This window comes from Malaclemys terrapin, chromosome 7 (genome assembly GCF_027887155.1).
Source record: "Malaclemys terrapin pileata isolate rMalTer1 chromosome 7, rMalTer1.hap1, whole genome shotgun sequence".
In the NCBI taxonomy this organism is placed as follows: domain Eukaryota; kingdom Metazoa; phylum Chordata; order Testudines; family Emydidae; genus Malaclemys; species Malaclemys terrapin.
In genome coordinates this window covers 100676488-100690577 of record NC_071511.1, presented here as the reverse complement: position 1 = coordinate 100690577, position 14090 = coordinate 100676488, and the positions used below count along the sequence as shown (strand labels likewise).

At 47.9% G+C, this 14090-nt stretch overlaps 1 protein-coding gene across 3 annotated transcripts in view; it reads left to right on the top strand.

Moving 5' to 3' along the window:
• Positions 1-14090, top strand: part of LRRC27 (leucine rich repeat containing 27) — a 61924-nt gene that overhangs the window by 7986 nt on the left and 39848 nt on the right. The window lies entirely within an intron of this gene.

Here is a 14090-nt window from a genome sequence, read left to right as displayed (position 1 = left end):
TTTTATAGCGAATATTTGTTGCACAGAAATTTAATGATGACAAATACATTTTCAAAAGTGACCTCTAAAATTGTACTCACAAAATTGCATGTCCAAAGATCCTATACAAACTGCGTAATTATATATTTACCTAACTCGCATCATCAAAAAAAGGGGGAAAGTGACCTGGAATGCTTTTAGAAGAACAGTTGGACTGAAGAATCTTAACAGAATGAGAGAGTTTGAAATTTAAGCAAGTGTATTCTTTGAAGGCTACATTTATCACATATGAAATATTTCTGTATATATGGATTCAGTAATTTAGCATGGCTTAACATACAGAAACCAAAAACAGTAAACCATGTAAAATATGTATTATATGTATAACCCTTCTGCCCGCCAGAGTTGGCAGCAACAAGGGCCGGATTCAGTATCTGGGGGTCCTTTTCAATAACACAATGCAAAACCAGCTCAAGCCCCCACCCAGTGACCTGGGACAATTACATACCACCCCCCTAGGTGCAGGGGTGCAGGTTTGTAGAAATTTTGGTGGTGCCCAGAACCCCCCCCCCAAACTCCGCCCCCCACCTGCCCAAGGCTCTGGGAGGGAGTTTGGGTGGGGGAGGAGGTCTGGGGTGCAGGCCCTAGGCTGGGGCATGGGATTGGGGTGCAGGGTGCAGGCTCTGGAAGGGAGTTTGGGGATGGGAGGGGGTGCAGGGGTGAGGGCTGTGGGGTGTGGCTGCAGGTGAGGGCTGTGGGGTGTGGGAGGGGCTCAGGGCGAGAGTAGGAGTGTGGAGGGTGAGGGCTCTCTCTGGGGCTGGGGGGTTTGGGGTATTAGAGAGGCTCAGGGCTGGGGCAAAGGGTTGGAGTGCAGGGGGATAAGGGCTCTGACTGGGGCTGGAGATGAGGGGTTTGTGGTGCTGGAGGGGCTCAGGGCTCAGGCAGAGGGTTAGGGTGCGGGGGGGATGAGGGCTCTGGCTGGGACTGGGGATAAGGTGTTTGGGGTGTTGGAGGGGCTCAGGGCTAGGGTAGAGGGTTGAAGGTGCAGTGGGGGGGGGGGTGAAAGCTCTGGCCGGGGGTGTGGGCTCTGGGGTGGGGCAGGGCTGGGGATGAGTTTGGGGTGTAGGCAGGCTGCTCCAGGACAGGGACCAGAGATGGGGACTGCCCCCCAGCCCTTTCCCTGCCGGCAGCAGCAAGCTCTGTGGGAGGAGCCCCCCTTTCCCATCCCCCCAGCAGCACACTCACCCCCACCACTGTCACTGCATGTGCTCCTAGGGTCCCTCTCAGGTCCAGGAATCTCCCTCGCCTCCCCCCGTGGCGGGTGCCAGGGGGCGCTGCGTGCGCCTCCTCCCTTGCTGTTGCCCCTGACTGTAGCCTCACTGACAGTGAGGGATGGGGCTGCCTCCTTGCCCAGTATGGGGCAGGAGCGGTGACTGCAGGGGTCGGGGGGGGCTGTGCTGTTGGAGGGTCTCGCCGGAAAAGGGAAGGGTCTGAGGTGGAAGGGCAGGCTCAGTCAGTCTGCCCTGGCAGTTGAGATGGGGGGCACTAGGACCCTGTGGCTTGGGTGACCAGATGAGAGATGTGAAATATCGGGAAATGGGCGTGGGGGGGGGGAATGCCGGCAGAGAAAAAAAAAAACCCAAGAGCTGGTGGCGGAGGGGAAAAAAAGAAAGAAAAGCTGGAGCATAGGAAATATTGGTGGTGGCTGAGCACTCACCGGCAGCTCCACGCCCCCCCCCCCCCCCCACCACCACCACACACACACACACACACACACCAGCTCACCTCTGCTCCGCCTCCACCTCCCCTGAGCTGGCTGCCGCATCCTGCTTCTCCCCCCTCCTCCAGTGCTTGCGCCGCCATATAGCTGATTAGCGCAAGCCTGGGAGGAAGGGTTGAGGAGGAGGAATGCGGCGTGCTTGGGGAAGAGGCGGGGCCAGGGCGGGGATTTGGGGAGGGATTCAATGGGGCAGTGAGGGGGCGGGGCTGGGGGCGGGTCAAGGGTGGGAATTTGGGGAGGGATCCAATGGGGGAGGGAGGGGGCAGGGGGAGCGTGAGCCCCCTCTGCCTGTGCGCCGGAACACAAAATATCGGAACAATTCAGAACATCGGTCGGGACACGGGACAAACAAGTAAATATCGGGACAGTCCCAATAAAATTGGGACATCTGGTCACCCTACCTGTGGCAGCAGTTGCTGCAGGGAGGCAGCATAGAGCTGTACGGAAGAGATAGTGACTCTCTGCTCTGGGGCCCCGGAAAGGCGAGCAGGGGGCGGGGGCCGCAAGAGGAGGCCAGGGGGGACAACTGGCCCCAAATATTGGTGGAGCTGGGCTCCTGGGCTCTGAATATTGCTGGTGCCCGAGCACCACGTGGGAATATAACTCGCCACCTATGCGTGGGTGCCTCTAAGAGGCAATACTTCCCCTCTCGCAAGCACAGAGTCTGAGTGTAGCAAAAGCCTTTTAATAAAGGAGGGAAACAATGCGGCATTATGTTGGGGAAACACCACAAACAGGATTCATAACACAAACCATGAGCAAAAGACCCACCCCCAAGTAAGTTTGGCAGTTTCCTTTTCCCCTCAGGGTCTTAAGTCCAGCAATCCAAAAGTGACCCAACCCACAGTTGCTGTCCTTGGTCAGTGCAGCACCAGAGTTCAGAAGTTCATCTGCAGAATTCACCTCACAGCCCAGGTGGAAGCGGGGGGAGATATAGAGGCACTTTACACTCTCCGCTGCTCAACTCCTCGACTGCTGATTGCCATGCCTCTCTGTGGGGTTCTGCTAGCCTCGCCTCACTACCAGCTGGCCACACCACTCTGCTAGCCTTTCCGCTAGCCATGCCTCTCCACCAGTTGTCCTGCTAGCCACTCACCAATATGTCTTCAGGCCTCCCCTACTTAACACAGCTCTCAGTGATTTCAGCTGTTGTTAGGGGAACCTTACTGCTGGTGCACCTGGATAGTCTTCTTGCATCAGAACCACTAGCCCACAGTAGTTCTAATGCTTAGACTTAGGTATCAGTGATTTCACCTCTGTAGCATGTAACAAGACTCCTAAATGAGTCAAACTTAGTTCTGTTATTATACAGTAGAGGGGAAGGGGGAGAGAAGGGTTCAAAGGGGTGTTTAGGGCCCTCAAAAGGCTTTATAAATACCTGTCCCCAACCCATCTCAATTCACTGGGCTTTGGAACCCAGGTCCCTTGCCTAGTGAGAGCTGCTTAGTTGAGGGTGAGTCCCTCAGTCATAAAATGCCAAGTACAGTTCTACTGTCCTTGAGTCACATAACCAGTATAACAACACTTTATTACTCCTGCCCCAATAACAAAGAGACTGGGGATCCTACAGCAGCCAAAGTGACCATTTGGGCAAGCAGTCCCATCAGCTAGGCAGGGTGGGTGTGCCTATGCAAACGAAATCAGCCCCTGAAGTCCTTTTCCACAGCCCACCACCAGATGTCAGGGGAGACCTCATTCTGACTCTGCTTACATATGCATGACAAATGTATTGGCTTCCACTGTCTAGCTAATGTGATTTGTATGAAATAGCATTTCTTTGGTGGGAATATTTTGGCTATGCAGATAATAGTAGGCCCAATATTCATATCTCACCTCAAGTATTCCACTTCCATTAGTACTTGCTTAGCAGCCTTGTTGAAATGTCATTTCAAGATATGTAGTCTCTTGAATATGTTAGTTTAAATGATATTTCTACATTAGCAAATCATCACTTTTGTAGATGACATGCAATTTGTATAACTACTGTATCCAAGAAAGAAGTTCTGGAAATAATGATCAGCGCAGTGTGTGTGTGGTGGGGGGTTTCGCCTTCTTCTGCAGCGTGGGGAACGGGTCACTTGCTGGAGGATTCTCTGCACCTTGAAGTCTTTAAACCACAAGTTGAGAACTTCAATAGCTCAGACATAGGTCAGGGGTTTGTTACAGGAGTGGGTGGGTGAGATTCTGTGGCCTGTGTTGTGCAGGAGGTCAGATTAAGGTCAGAAGGGACCATTATGATCTTCTAAAGTCTCTGAGTCTATGATTAGTGGCTCACTTATCTACTTCCTCCTACCCTTTCTGCCCCACCCCAGTACCTGCATATAAGGTGTACATTTTTAACAGAGAGTAATTAACCATTGGAATAATATTGTGGTGGATTTTTTGTCACTGACTGTGACAGGTTGGACCCCCTTCTGTGATGCTACCTGATGTACTGGGATTTCATTGAGCCTCTCCTGCTCCACCAGCCTGGGTTCCCACTTCCTGTTTTGCTGAATTAGGCTCTCCGGCCTCTTGCAGCACACACACACAGGTAGGGCCATACCCAGCTGCAGCCATAGACTGCAGTGGATCTGTGTGACAGGACTCCTCCAGCACTCACGCACACACCCCTTTTGGGAGATAAACCCAAAATAATACTGTCTTGAGCTGTATAGAAAATCTGCACAGCACGAGCCCATAAAAAATCTGCCTTCTTCCTCAATGTGAAGAGAGATATGCATGACTTCCCTCCCCCCCATTAGAAATTACATAAACTGGGTTTAATAATAAACAAAATAAGTTTATTATCTACAAAAGGTAGATTTAATGTGTTTAAAGGGATAGCAAACAGAACAAAGCAGTAAATAGTAAATAAATTAGGAAATAAACAAAAGCCACAGACTGAGCTTAACACACTAGATAGGTAGGATACAAATTAGCAAATTCTCACCCTGAGTGATAAACAGGCTGGCAGATTCTTAAGGTACAAGTTGCCTTGGCTTTCTCAGGTTTTCTTACACAGGCTAAAATGCCTTCCAGTCTGGGATCATCACTTCCAACAGTTCAGTCTTTGTTCCTCAGGTGTTTTCAAGTATGTTGTTATAGGGAGAGGGAGGCCCCCTCATGTTGTCATTCTCCCTCTAATATCTTCCCCCCACTTGCTGGAAAGCTTTTTTTTGCTGTGACCTGGGTCAAACAGTTCCCACTATATAGAGCTATCTGACCTGGGTCAAACAGTTCCCATTGTGTCAAGCTATCTCTGAGAGGTTTCTATTGCACACAGTTCATGGGTAATCCTTATGCTTGTGTGCATTTACTCAGTAAGGCACTAACATTGTTTGGCCTCATCCAACGTAGCACATTTGAAATACAGAGACATGGTCAATATTCCCAGCTTAGATACAAAAATGATATATGCATACAAATTGGATAAACACATTCCACAAATCACAACCTTTCTAATGATACCTTACATGAACCATCTTGCATAAAGTACATCTCAGTTATGTCATAGCTATATCATAAGCTTATTTCAATAAAGAATATGGAGTGTAATGTCACACTGACCATTTTTAAATCAAAATTGGATGTTTTTCTAAAAGATATGCTCTAAGAATTATTTTGGGGAAGTCCTATAGCCTGTGTTATACCAGATGTCAAGATGATCACAATGGTCCCTTCTGGCCTTGGAATCTGTGAAACTGCATGTCAGTCAATATTCCTAGTTTTAGAGAAACACATTTGTTAACCCACTTTTTAACATTTTTTCTCTTTTAATTTTGCTTTGGCATGGGGGTAGATTAGATGATCTAATAGGTCTTTTCTAGCTCTAACCTTTATAATTCTGTTTCTCCTGTGTATATATAGAGACAAGCATCATCAAGTTACAGTGGTCTCCAACAAAATAAAAAAAGTAGATTCCATTCTTCTGGTACAGAAGATATCAATTCTTATGAATCATTCTAATCACTTCCGCTTAAAAATAGATTTGATTTCTCAGTATGAAACTAACCCAAAATAGATCTTCATGAATTACATTTTCAGCACTGTTTCTTTTTGATGACAATATTGTTGGTTCACTTCTACATTCTATATTATGATTATTTTAAGTAATTTTCTAATCTGTAAATCATAACTATATGTAAAGGCATTTTGGCAATTGTAGTTCATTCAGCAAATTTTGATTTTTTTTTAGATAGTTAGATATATAAAATGAGAGAGACAAGGTGGGTGAAGTAGTATCTTTTATTGGACCACCTTTGGTTGGTGGAAAGGACATGCTTTCGAGCTTCACAGAGCTCTTCCTCAGGTTTGGGGAAGGTAATCAGAGCGTCCAAGCTAAATACAAGGTGAGACAGGTTGTTGTAGAAGACCACTTAAAATGATGTGAGCAATTAGCACCTCTGCAGTTGTAGGGCAATGGAGGATTAGTAGGCGGCAAGGTGTGTTACAAATTTTTGTAATAGGCCATAAAACCAGTATCTCTTAAGTCCATTGTTTGTAGTGTCTAGCAGAGTTTTGAATTAAAGTTTCCTGGCTTGTCTTTTGAAAGTGTGGTACAGTTTTCTGTTGAGGATGAGAACTGAGAGGTCAGATATGGAGTGATCGCTTTGTGAAAGGTGTTTGCCCAAGAGTGATAGGGTATTTTTGTCTTTTATCATTTTTCTCTGTGAGTTCATTTGAAAGAGTAGTGATTATGTGGTTTCACCCACATAGTCGTTATTGGGACATTTGATGCACTGGATGAGGTACACATGTTCTGAAAGGCATGTGTAGGACCCTTGGATTTTGAAAGGTATGTTGCAGGGGGTATTCGTTGTAGCTGTGGAGCTGTCTCTTCAGGTTTTGCATCTATTGTTCTGGCAGAGCCTGGTGCCACTTTGAGTTGGTGTATCCTGGTCTGTGGGGATCTTGCTTCTAATGATGAGCTTGGTGAGGATAGGGGATTGTTCTGAAGGCCAGAAGTGGGGTTCAGGAAAGATTTCTTTTAGGATGTGGCCCCATTAAGAATGGTTTGTAGTTGTTTGACGATACCCCATGTGAAGTAGTAAGGGACAACTAGTTGTGTGTGGTCCTTGAGGGCTTTTCCCCACCCCTGTATTGAAGCACCTTCTCCTGGGGTATTGAGTGGCCCATTCCATGATGTGTTCTATGTCTTTGGTGGAGTGTCCTGGTTTACTGAACACAGTTTTAAGTGTGTTAAAATGTGTATTCTGGACTATCTCCTTGGAATGTGTTCTGTGGTATCTGATGGTAACAGATTTCTTAGTGTGTTTGGGGTGATTATTGGATCTGTGAAGATAAGTGTGGTGGTCCGTGGTGGTGGTTATCCATGATTCTTGTCATTCGTTATCTGTAGGGTCCCATGATTCAAACTGATTGTGGTGTCCAGGAATTTGATGCTGGTGTGGGAGTTCTAGAGTTTGATGGATGGCTGGTGGTTGAAATTATGGTGTAAATTTATGAGGGAGTTTAGGTCATTTGTCCAGAGAACAAAAGTTCTTCCAGAAATTCTTCCTTGAGATGACTCATAAAGAGAGTGGCATATTGGGGAGTCATCCTAGTGCCAATGGCTGTTCCCATGTGTAGTAGAAAGAGAGCTTGAGACATGACGCCTTGGATCAGAGGCTCGGTATGAGGCCCGAGGCCTGAACTAAAGTAGTGGTCAAGCCCTGCTAATATAAAGCAAAGTTAGCAAAATTCAAATTGTGAGCAGAAGTCAGGCTCTGCCTGCGTGCAGGCTCACCAAATCTGGCAAGAACAGGGCTGGTATTGCAAAAACCTACACATTCCTGAGAAGTGCTAGGTACAGGACACTCACGCAAACACATTCCAGAAGGGTGGTACCAGAACACCCCGATACCAAGTATGGTACACACACATTCCCCAAAGATAACAGGAACACGTTGACCTCTCTTAAAGATAAGGTCAGGATGCCAGTGTAATGGATAAAGATGTTTTGATCGAGCCAACATGTACAAGGTAATGTGTGATAACAAACCATGTCAGGGGGCAGTAACTAACTACGTCAGAGGGGCAATACATAATTTGTTTGTATTGGTGTATAAAATAAAGTCTCAGAGAGAGTGTCTTTGTCTAGCCTAGGGGGCAGTGGAAAGTCCTGCCACTGATTGAGCTGGTCCATTGTAACAGGCATCAGGGCCGGCTTTAGGCCGATTCAGCCGATTCGGCTGAATTGGGCCCCGTGCCTAGAGGGCCCCGCGCTGCAGCTGTTCACCCCGCCCACTTCCCCCTCCTCCCCTGCCCTGCACGCCCCGCCCCCTCCCCTGCTTCCCGCAAATCAGAGATTCGCGGGAAGTCTGAGACTAAGCAGCAGGGGCGGGCTGGCTGGCAGCATGAGGTAAGCTGGGGTGGGGGCTGGAGAAGGGCTCCGGGGAGGCGCGGCCCGTTCCCGCAGGCCCCAGCACGGCCCCCGTGGCCCGGCTCCGGCCCGGTCCCCGCGGCTCGGGCCCCCCCATTCCCCCCCTGCGGCGCGGTTGGGCTCGGGGCCCCCCCGGCGGCGTGGCGCGGCTCGGCTCGGGGCCCCCTGCGGCGCGGCGCGGCTGGGCTCGGGCCCCCCCGGCGGCGTGGCTCGGCTCGGGGCCCCCCCGGCCCCCCTGCGGCGCGGCTGGGCTCGGGGCCCACCCGGCGGCGCGGCTCGGCTCGGGGCCCCCTGCGGCGCGGCGCGGCTGGGCTCGGGGCCCCCCCGGCCCCCCCGGCGGCGCGGCTGGGCTCGGGGCCCCTCTGGCGGCGCGGCGCGGCTGGGCTCGGGGCCCCCCGGCGGCTTGGCTCGGCTCGGGGCCCCCTGCGGCTCGGCTCGGGTCCCCCCCGGCCCCCCGCGGCTCGGCTCGGGTCCCCCCGGCCCCCCTGCGGCGCGGCTCGGGTCGGGGCCCCCCTCGGCGGCGCGGCTCGGCTCGGGGCCCCCCCGGCCCCCCCCCCAGCGGCTCGGCTCGGGGCCCCCCCCCGGCGGCGCGGCGTGGCTCGGGTCCTGGGGGCGGGGCTTGCAGCAAGCCCTGCCCCCAGGAATCGGGCCCCGCTCTTGCTAAAGCCGGCCCTGACAGGCATACATGTGATACTGGTCCTGTAAAGTCTACAGGATACGAGTAACTGTGCTTTGTTGACAATAAACCTGGCCGTGTGCCTTCGGTACTGAAACTGAGTCTTGGGTCTTTTGGGCGATTCGATTGAAGCCTGTTGTCCGGGCTGTCTGGCCAGAGCCAGTGCAGTACACAGAGGGAACACATACACAGCCAATATCTGACGGCACCATGGTTTGGACAAAGTGTTTACTATTAAATGTAAAGTTGTTATGGATGAGGATGAAATGGATGAGTTTGGCAACGTGTTTGGGGTGTTGAAGGCAGGCAACTATGCTGTCATGGTGTATATGGAGGTGATATTGATGGTGTTCTGAGGGAGGTTGTTAATGGTGCAGAGTTTCTGGAAGAAGTTGGTTGTGTCCTGGAGGAAACTGGCCTTTTGGGTGGTGACTGGTTTGAGTATGAGTCCTAATACACCTCTACCCCAATATAATGCTATCCTCGGGAGCCAAAAAATCTTACCGCGTTATAGGTGAAACCGCGTTATATCGAACTTGCTTTGATCTGCCGGAACGCGCAGCCCCACACCCCTGGAGTTCTGCTTTACCGTGTTATATCCAAATTCGTGTTATATCGGGCCACGTTATATCGGGGTAGAGGTGTATTCTTTCAGTAAGAGTATCATGGCCAGATATGCTGGGTCTGCCTGAGTTATCTTATTTGTGTATCTTGTATGCTATCGAATGAACTGTCACAGAATAGTAATCAAAGACCTTATCACCCATGGGCAAACAGTTTTCACAAAGTGATCGCTCCATATCTGATCTCTCCAAGTACCAGAGACATTGGTTTTATGGCCTGCGGTGGGGTGGCTGCCCACTTGTAGATAAGGGGTAAAGCCACCCTGGGGAGGCTGCCGGAGGCAGCCAATGAGGAAAAGGCTTATAGTGCCAGCCAATCAGGAGAAACTTTATTGGAACATCCAATCAGGGCCAGGCTGGCCCATATAAAAAGGGGCTGCTGAGCAGTGGAGGAAGACAGTAGGGAGTCTCTCCCTGGAAAGCAAGGGAGGAGGACTGGCTGCCTGAAGAAGTGCCATAGAGCAGTGCTGGTCAGGAGCAGCAGTGTGCGTGTAAGCTGCTGGCAGGCCACTGCCAGGCTGGGGCCTTGCTACAGGGGCTGAGAGGGTGCTAGGGCTACAGGGGAAGTGGCCCAGGGAATAAAGGAAGCAGGTTGGAGGAGGGCAGTAGGTGACTGCCGGCTATAGGGTCCCTGAGTCAGGACCCAGAGTAGCGGGCAGGCCTGGGAGCGTCGTCCCCCTGCACCCCACTTGCCAATGAACAGAGTGGCTAGTATGCAGACTGCAGTTTGCCCTTACCCAGAAGAGGACACTGCGGTCTAGGGAGTGACGCGGGTCCAAAGCGTGGAGACAGCAGTGAGGGCAGGCGTGACACCACTAGCTGAAGGTGGACTGGAAGGGGTGAGAGCTAATTCCCAGGACAGCCAGCAGGAGGCGCCGTGGTGATGAGTCCCACTTTGTCACATGGCCCATTACAACAATTTGTAACACACCCTGCTGCCTACTAACTCTCCATTGTCCTGTGACTGCAGAGGTGTTAATTGCCCACTTCATTTTAAGTGGTCTCCTATAATGTGTTAACCATGCTTAACAATCTGTCCCATCTTGTATTTAGCTTGGACACTCTGGTTACCTTCCCCAGACCTGAGAATGAGCTCTGTGAAGCTTGAAAGCTTGTCCTTTCCATCAGCCAAAGAAAGTCCAATAAAAGTTACTATCTCACCCACCTTGTCTCACTCATACTCTGGGACCAAAACAGCTACAACACTGCAAACAGATATATAAAATGTTTTGTATTCTTTAAATCTCAGGATTACTTATCAGTGCAGTATTGAAGGCAGTGGGTATGGTTGCTTAGGGCTTTGGGAATGCTTGTTTGTTAGAGAAACAGAAATGCAGATATTTCAGCTGTTTGGGATATATTTTTTCACAAAGCCAACAGCACAACACAGTGTTTAGTTTTTGTGCACTAAATGTTTTATACACTTTTGTTAATTATATCTCACACTTATGACATACCACTGAATATTTGTATTTTAATTTACATTACAGTATACTGATTTGTAGTATTCATTGTAAATAATGTTTTTACCCCTCAGCTCATAGAGAGCCCTACTACAACATTAAAGACTTGCATTTATTAGATGGCAGGCAACTCTAGTATAAAAATATAGTTTTTGATAAACCTGTGTGTTATAAAATTCTAATTTCCTACTAGTACTGAATGTTATGGTGTCTTTTTGATAACTACAAATATTTTATTATGGAAATATTCCTTGACAAATATGAATATGGATGGATTCTGCCTAGATAATGTTGTTTATCTTGTGCATTGATGACAACAGACACCAGGTACCATCTGGTGAAAACTGTATTCGGAGATGGTGCATTAAATCTTTTTTTGTTTTGTTTTTTTCTGCTGCTAAATGGGTATCACTAGTCATTTTATACAGTCTGTTTCAAGCTAGAATAGATAGAATACTTATGTAACTGTAGCTTTAGGCTGATGTAAACAGTATGTCTCTTCTCAAAATCATTAGAATGCAGCAGGTAAATAAGGATACAGTGAACAACTCAGTTTTGGATGATATTTACGTAGCAGCAGGAGACAGTTATGTGCCATTTTCTCTTACTTTAAAAATGTGTCAAAAAAGCTAACAGAATGTTGGGACTCATTAGGAAATGGATAAATAATAAGACAAAAAATATCATATTGCCTCTATATAAATCCCTGGTACGCCCACATCTTGCATACTGCATGCAGATGTGGTCGCTCCATCTCAAAAAAGATATATTGGAATTGGAAAAGGTACAGAAAAGGGCAACAAAAATGATTAAGGGTATGGAACAGCTTCCATATGTGGAGAGATTAATAAGAATGGGATTTTTCATCTTGGAAAAGAGATGACTAAGGGGGGATATGATAGGTCTATAAAATCATGACTGGTGTGGAGAAAGTGAAAAAAGGAAGTATTATTTACTCCTTCTCATAATACAAGAACTAGGGGGTCACCACATTACATTAATAAGCAGCAAGTTTAAAACAAACAAAAGGAAGTATTTCTTCACACAAGGCACAATCAACCTGTGGAACTCCTTGCCAGAGGATGTTGTGAAAGTCAAGACACTAACAGAGTTCAAAAAAGAACTAGGTAAATTCATGGAGGATAGGTCCATCAATGGCAATTAGCCAGGATTGGTGTCCCTAGCCTCTGTTTGCCAGAAGCTCTGAATGAGCAACAGTGGATGGATCACTTGATGAGTACCTGTTCTGTTCATTCTCCCTGGGGCACCTGGAATTGGCCACTGTTGGAAGAAATGGTACTGGGCTAGATGGACCATTCCTCTGACCCAGTATGGCCATTCTTATGTTCTTATGTGTTTCCTGAACTGTTTTTCTTTTGATATATTTTTGAGAGTGTTAGACCTCCTTTTGCACTGTTGTATTGTAAAGTGAGGATCCATTTCTGTAAGAAATGAATCTTGCTATACCATAGGCTATGATCTCATAAGGAAAACAGGGTTAATCCTAGGAAGTACTTTGATGGGGCACTTCTAAGGAATTCTCAGGCCAGTTTTATACTACAAAGTTAAATCAATCCAGCTGTGTCACTCAAGGGTGTGAAAAATCCATTCCCCTGAGCAACATGGTTAAGCTGACCCTAACCCTAAGTGTAGACATTGCTTGGCTGACCACCTAGCTACTGCCTCTTGGGGAGGTGGATTAATTACAGTGACAGGAGAACCCCTCCCATCACTGTGGTGAGTGGCTATGCTGAAGTGCTACAGTAGTGCAGCTGCAGCATTGCAGCTTTGCCTCTGTAGTGGTTTAAGTGTAGACATAGCCTTAATGGTGCTGCAGGAAGTGGTGTTGATTCAGTACCCTCTGGGTAGTGGGCACTCTGCTTCTGGAGTTTCCATGTGTTGAATTAGAACCAAGGCCCTGACTATTCCCATTACATTCAAAGGGAATGTCTACACTTCAAGTGAGGATGTGGCATGATCACTTTCATTCACATTGCTTTCCACCTTCATATTCACTACCAATTCCTCCCTGTTGATCGGAATCAAGTCTAAAATGGCTGTCCCCTGGGTTACTTCCTCCATCTTCTGAAACCAAAAGTTGTCCTCAGTACATTTCAAGAACTTGTTGGAAATTTTGTGTTTTGCCATGTTACTTTTCCAAGAAATGTCTGGATAATTAATCTCCCATTACTACGGGTCCTGGTGGTCTATAGTAGACCTCTTATGACATCACCCCTATTTTTCACCCCTTTAATCTTTATCTAGAGACTCTCAACTGTTCTGTCTCTCACCTCCTTCTGGACCTCAGAACAAGTGTATATATTGATGCATAATGCAACACCTCTTCCCTTTTTACCCTGTCTATCCTTCCTGAACAAGTTATACACTTCTATGCCAATATTCCAGTCATGATACTTATCCAACCAAATGTCTGGTGACGATTAAGTCATTATTTAACTGATATATGTAACCCAGTCTTGAGGTATGGCTGCAGCCTTTTCCCTTTTCCTCCTCAAGGGTATGAGTCCTGGGTTCACCTATGAGGGTGCCTCAGGCCTCCACCCTAGGAAACCCCTCCTTTTGCAGAGAACAGCCTGTGACTTGGGAAAATATTCATCACCCAATCTCACACAGAGCTGTGTCAGCCAGAGCACAGTAAAATAAAATAGTTATTACAATTCCCAGAGTAATAAAACAATAACTTGGGTTTTATTAAGTATGGGGAACTCAGGATAAGAAAGAATGGAAAAGCAGATTAAGAGAATAAAAGACAAAAACAATACAAAAACTGTACATAAACAGGGGTGTTCTAACAAAGTCTCCACACCAATGTTGGGAAGATCATCTCTGCAGCTCTTTGGTCTGGATTCAAATGTGCAATTAGGCTGGCTCTTGGGTCGCCTGACTGTGGCTCTCTCTTCAGCCTCCTAGGTTTCCGGTCTTTGCAGAGATGACACTGTCCAATGTCCCAGAAATCCCCAAAGGGCTCAAAATTTTCACTTGGGTAGGAATGTCCTCCCTGGCTGTGATGCTTCTGTCTCTGCTACACTCCAAACACAATGAAAACTGAAAGTAAAACCACACCCTTTGTCTCTTGAGTTCTGGTTTATGATTGCTTCTGGTAGTGTTGCAAGCTAGTTCTGTCTCTGCCTTTGGCAGTAGGTAGTCTGTGAAATTAAGTCCTGAACCTCTCTAGTTGTTGTTG